The sequence below is a fragment of the Mirounga leonina genome, unplaced genomic scaffold, assembly GCF_011800145.1.
Source record: "Mirounga leonina isolate KUSES-001 unplaced genomic scaffold, KU_Mleo_1.0 Mir_171, whole genome shotgun sequence".
Classification (NCBI taxonomy): Eukaryota; Metazoa; Chordata; class Mammalia; order Carnivora; family Phocidae; genus Mirounga; species Mirounga leonina.
Window position 1 is genome coordinate 17,474,527 of NW_023270436.1, and position 6,000 is coordinate 17,480,526.

Genomic DNA, 6,000 nt, shown 5'->3' on the forward strand with positions numbered 1-6,000 from the left:
TGAACAGACATTTTTCCAAATAAGACATACAGATGGCCAACAGACACATGAAAAGATGCTCAACATCGCTCATCATCAGGGAAATACAAATGAAAACCACCATGAGATACCACCTCACACCTGTCAGAATGGCTAAAATCAAAAAGAAAAGAAATAACAGGTGTCGGCAAGGATGCGGAGAAAGGGGAACCCTCCTGCCCTGTTGGTGGGAATGCAAACTGGGGCAGCCGCTCTGGAAAACAGGATGGAGGTTCCTCAAAAAATTAAAAAATGGAATTACCATATGATCCAGTAATCGCACTACTAAGTATTTACCCAAGGAAAACGAAAACACTAATTTGAAAAGATATATGCATCCCGATGTTTACTGCAGCATTATCTACAATAGCCCAGATAAGGAAGCAGCCCAAGTGTCCATCAATAGACAAATGGATAACGAAGATGTGGTGTACATATATATATATATATTTGTAAATAAATATCTATAGATAGATACAGTGGAATATTACCCAGCCATAAAGAAAAGAATGAAATCTTGCCATTTGCAACAACATGGATGGAGTCAGGGGGTATCATGCTAAGTGAAATAAGACTGAGAAAGACAAATACCATATGATTTCACTCATAAGTGGAATCCAAAAAAAATGAATAAATAAAAAGACGAATCGGATCAATAAATACAGAAAACAAGCTGATGGTTTCCAGAAGGGAGGGGGTGGGGGGATGGGCAAAATGGGAGAAGGGAAAGGCTCTGTAAAGGAATGAAGAAGCCTTGGGAATAAAAGCACAGCCTAGAGAATAGAGTTAATGATACTGCGAGAGCGATGTATGGTGACAGACGGTGGCTACGCTTGTGAGCACAGCATAACATACAGAGAAGTTGAACCACTAGGTACACACCTGAAACTAATGTAACATTGTCTGTCAACTGAGTCAAAATAAAAAAAATGTCTTAGGGTGCCTGGGTGGCGCAGTTAGTTAAGCATCTGCCTTCAGCTCAGGTCATGATCCCAGGGTCCTGGGATCGAGCCCCACATCGGGCTCCCTGCTCAGCGGAGAGTCTGCTTCTCCCTCTGCCCTTCACCCCTCTGCTGCTCTCTCTCTCCCAAATAAATAAATAAAATCTTTCTAAAAAAATGTTTTAAAAACCTCCTTTGCATAAACATAAAATGCCTTCCTAGAGCTGCTCAAATAAATTCATAAACTGAGGATGTTTGTACCTCCAATCACATGACTGAGGATCGGCTGGAGTCTTTCCATTTAAAACTCAGAGAAGTCAGTGAAGAAATCACATCTTCTAGATATATCCCAAGACACTGTTTCGAAGGAAAAAAAAAAACAACAGTTTATAAAACAATGTCTCTACCTTGCAGTTTTTAAATGGAAAGACTGGCTTCCCAGGAGGTCCCCCTCAGTTCTCAGTCCTGGACCACTGTAGATGGTCGGTCACCCAACTTACATGGAAGCCCACTGATGTTAAAATAATAAATAATAATAACGATCATCGTGAGAGAGAGTTGTGTACCAGGTGAAGGCACAGAATAGGTCTTTGAGAAACCAGGTCTGGGAAGTTTGTTTTGTTTTTAGAAATAGAGAGTGGGGGGCGGAGGGGCAGCAAGAGAGGGAGAATTCCAAACAGGCTCTACACCGAGCTCAGAGCCTGACTTGGGCCTCCATCTCACATCCCTGAATTCATGACCTGAGCCGAAACCAAGAGTCAGATGCTTAACTGACTGAGCCACCCAGGAGCCCCCAAGGTCTAGGAAGTCTTATACCAAACTGTACACAGCAGGAGGGGGCGGGACAGGTAGAAGAATAGTACAAGGAGACCTGTTTTACTCCATGCTACTTGACTTTTACTTTGTAGTGCACCTCAGAAAAATGAAATGTCTTTCTAGTGATACAGGGCCACTATAAATGCTTTACTCTTAGAGTCTGCTTTTATTTATTGTTTTTAAGATTTATTTATTTATTTGCGACAGAGAGAGCGAGCGAGCAGGGAGGGGGAGAAAGAGAGAGAATCTCAAGCCAACTCCCCACTGAGTGCAGAGCCCAACGCAGGGCTCGATCTCACGATCCTCAGATCATGATCTCAGCCGAGCAACTGAGCCACCCAGGTGCCCCTAGAGTCTGCTTTAAAAAAAAAAAAAAGTGCGTAACAGTTTGAGAGATTGGACATCTTTAAGAAACAGAGTAGTTATCCTTACGACAGAAGACTTGGGGCGCCTGGGTGGCTCCGTCAGTTAAGTGTCTGCCTTTTGCTCAGGTCATGATCTCCAGGTCCTGGGATCGAGCCCCACATCATCGGCTCCCTGCTCAGCGGGAAGCCTGCTTCTCCCTCTCCCTCTCCCCCTGCTTGTGCTCTCTCTCTTAAATAAAATCTTAAAAAAAAAAAAAAAATTAACACAACTGCCTTTTCAGTAAACCTAAAACCTAACCCTACCGTTTCGGTTTGTGGAACCGATGACAAGAGCCTGCACAGAGATTCCCAGCAAATAACCATTTATAGAAGCAAGGAGAGGCCCTTCTCCTTCATTTAGGTTCCATTTCCAGCCCTCAGATCAGCTCCCCGCAAACGGAACAGGAATTCTCGTTCCCCTGGAAGGCCCGCCTGCCCCCTTCTGTGCAGGGGCTGCTCTCCCCGGGCAGGATAGCCCCCTCCCTCCCCTGTCTACACGGACGCCGGCTCTCCAGGCAGGGACTCCAGGGAGGGGTAAGCTCACTTACCACCTGTCCCTCCACCTTTCCTTTTCCCGGGTCTCAATTGTGCTTTCCGGGTTCCTTGTTTGCGGAGGGCCCGACTCTAAGCTGGCGAGCTGCTCCTCGTGGCCAGGGAGTGTGAGCGTCACTTTTAGATTAACTGATCCCTGCCGTTTAAAAATATCCCTGGAGCACTTAACCTTCAAGGCACTGGCGCAGTCCCAGCCCAGGCAGCCTGGAACAGGATCCCGCACCCCCCGCCCCCTGGGGCGGCCCTGCAGGGCAGGACAGCGCTGCTTGCCACCTTTCAACCCCAGACCTTTGCTGTCTTTCACAATTCTTTGATATCTAAGCCAGGGGGCATCTAAAGTCCACGTCGTCATCTGCGATATGGACCAGGTCATTCTGGCCTTCCTAGGACATGCAGAAAATTGATTGCACGCGGTTGTTGGGTATTTGAGAAATGGCTTCTAGACCAAGCCCTCCGGGAAAAGCTCCCCAGGGTTGATGCAACTGTCATCCAAGGATCACCTGGCTTCTCTCCGCACAACCCCCGCCACCCCGCCCCGGAAAAGATTTCGTAAAACCTTCTGAATGAAAATGCCGCTCAATAAAATGTGTCCTATTTCTTGTGCCTTAGGGAGAGGAAAAAACCCACAAACAACCCCAAATTAGTCCACTTCCATGCTGGTTCGGCTGGTTCTCACTGGCACCCAGCCCGTGCTGCCAGCCTTCTGTGCCGCGGGGAGGGCGGGACACGTGTGGGACTAAGGTCACCTCCGGGTCCAACCCAGAGCAGGGAGAGCAGAAGCCACACAAAAGGGCGCTGTGCTCTGACAAAAGGGGGGGCGGCAGCTCGGTGGCCCCGATCTCAGTCAACCCAGGATGTGCCTCGCTGAAGAGCAAGTGGAAAAACCCCGCAAGAGCCTGAACCGAGCAAAGCGGTTTAAATGGCGGCAGGTGCAGCTAGAACCACTTCCTCCGTGGGCTTGTTTTCCAGAAAGGAAAAGTCAGCACCCTGGACTCAGGATCTTCTCTGCTGGACCTGTAAGCAGGAAACGCACTTCGGGCCTGCTCTTGAGGCCTTCATTCTGTCGGCTGTAAGCGGGGAGAGCACCACGCACGCTTTATGGGAGGGGAGGATGCAATCATCCGTTTGATGGGAGCGGAGGTCTTGTGCGCGGCCCGCAAACCTTGCCTCCTCCCTGATCCGCGGCCCCAAGGCTGGGGCTTCGGTGACTCATCCAAACGTCGGTCCCTCAGGAGTAGCTCGCACAGTCCTCTCAATGGGGCACATTTTCACCTACAAACGTGTCCTGTTTTTCCTGGGAGAGCTATCCGTGACTTAAGGAAATCTGTATAAACTCCATTCAGAAATCCCCCCTGAGAACATCGATAACAATGATCTGGGCAGAGTGTAAGTAGTAGCAAGACGACTGGGCTTTGAAACCAGGCTCACGCGGGTTCGAGTCCTGACTCCCTTACCTGTGGCTCTGGGCAAATGATTGAGTCTGTTTCCTCATGCAGCTATTTCACCACGTGGTTGGGAAAAAGGAAATAAAACGACATACGCCAAGCTTCTGGCATAGTGGCTTGCTCGTAACAGGTGCTTCGAATGGCTTCCTAATGAAACTCGTACTTTCCAAAAGACTACAAACACTCTCAGCTCCCCCTACACACACACACACACACACACACACGCACAAACTCATTCTGGTAGCTCCGCGATCCCTTGACACTCTCTTTTTACGGTCATAGGTATTTTTTAGAAGCCGAATGATAGGCTTGAGACCAGTGAGTACGTTCATAAACTTTTCCCACCAAACACAACAACAGTCATAGAGAAACAGATTTCTTCAAATACATCTCAGATTCAGAAAGTCCTAAGTATCATTATCACCAAAAAGAAAAAAATTAAGCCACCACATGGCGTAAGGAAAACAGGGCCTCTAGAAAGAGGTTGCTGGTCCTGCTATAAACTGGACACTGTGTAAAAATACTGATATCTCCGCTTCTCCCTGAGGACCAATTCAATCACTTTCTGGGAGTGAGCCTGGCATTGATATTTTTTTATTTTCCCCATGAGACTGGGAAACCGAAGGGACCCCATGAAAGAAAAAGCTGGCTTTTTCTTTCCTTACGTCTTTTCCTGCTTTTATTCTTGCTAGACCTGCACCCCTGCCCTACATGTGCCTTAATATATGTCCCCCTCACAAGGGACAAGGAGTTAATGGTTAGCTTTGGAGTCTTCCAGCACAAAAGAGAGTATCTCAGGAAGGATCGGACAAAGCCATCACATGCATATTCCAGACCACTGGCGCTAGAGAGCCTCACTCCAAGACCCACTGGTTCCAGGGTTCTAGGGAATAAGTGCCTTAGAATGGACACTTGGACCCGGTCCTTGTTCTCACCAGTTCCTAGCTGCCTGGGATGACACGTGCCCGAGACCATAATCAGTCAGTAAAAACCCCAGACCCCAGGCAAAAACGAGACTCATGCTCCGGTTCCTTTCCGAGTCTTCCCGTGTCTGTATCTGTTGTCTTCCATAAACTCTGCTCACTTCCCGCTGGCTTGCGTTTGATTTCCACCTTGCATGAAAGCCAAGGACTCTCGTGGCTGGACCCTCTGGATCCTCGGACCTGGCCTGCCTGCCTCACCCAGGTAAGCATCTGTGGTGAGGCTTAAGGCATACTAAGGGCTTGTTTAAAGCCTCTGGATCCCTCACCACTGTAAATGCCACTAGCTGGGAGGGACCGGGCTCAGGGAATCCACAACTGAGTAGCAAAGAATGCCAAGTATTGATCTCTTGGTCTTTTTTTTTTTTTTTTAAGATTTTATTTATTTATTTGACAGAGAGAGACACAGCGAGAGAGGGAACACAAGCAGGGGGAGTGGGAGAGGGAGAAGCAGGCTCCCCGCAGAGCAGGGAGCCCGATGCGGGACTCGATCCCAGGACCCTGGGACCATGACCCGAGCTGAAGGCAGTCGCTTAACCAACTGAGCCACCCAGGTCTGCCCCACTCACCAACATTTGCATTTCCAAACATACTTCAAAAACTTAAACAGATTCCAACCAAGATCATCAACAAGGTGACCTGAGGTTGTGAAACCCAGATTCAAAGTGTGTTAGGACTCCAAGGAGGAAGAGAGGCCACCCAAGTTCCAGACTTTTCTCAGCTTGGCTCGCCACCAGTCAACAAGCCAGGACTCTCCGAGGTAGCCCAGAGCGTCCCACCTGTTTTTCCTTGTAGGTCTCGAAGGATCGACAAGGATGAAAAGCCACAGCCACACACATATGCC

At 48.5% G+C, this 6,000-nt stretch overlaps 1 protein-coding gene across 3 annotated transcripts in view; it reads right to left on the minus strand.

Moving 5' to 3' along the window:
- The window catches only part of ACACB (acetyl-CoA carboxylase beta), a 123,827-nt gene extending 120,998 nt beyond the window's left edge, over positions 1-2,829 (minus strand). For 2 of the 3 annotated variants that reach the window (XM_035017198.1, XM_035017196.1), the window contains exons 1-2: positions 2,728-2,829; positions 1,221-1,316 (exon numbers count right to left, since the gene is read on the minus strand). The gene's annotated coding sequence lies outside the window, so the exon portion shown is untranslated. The remainder of the gene's footprint in view (positions 1-1,220; positions 1,317-2,727) is intronic. The other variant, XM_035017197.1, reaches the window with a different exon arrangement.
- Between the last annotated feature and the right edge of the window lie 3,171 nt (positions 2,830-6,000).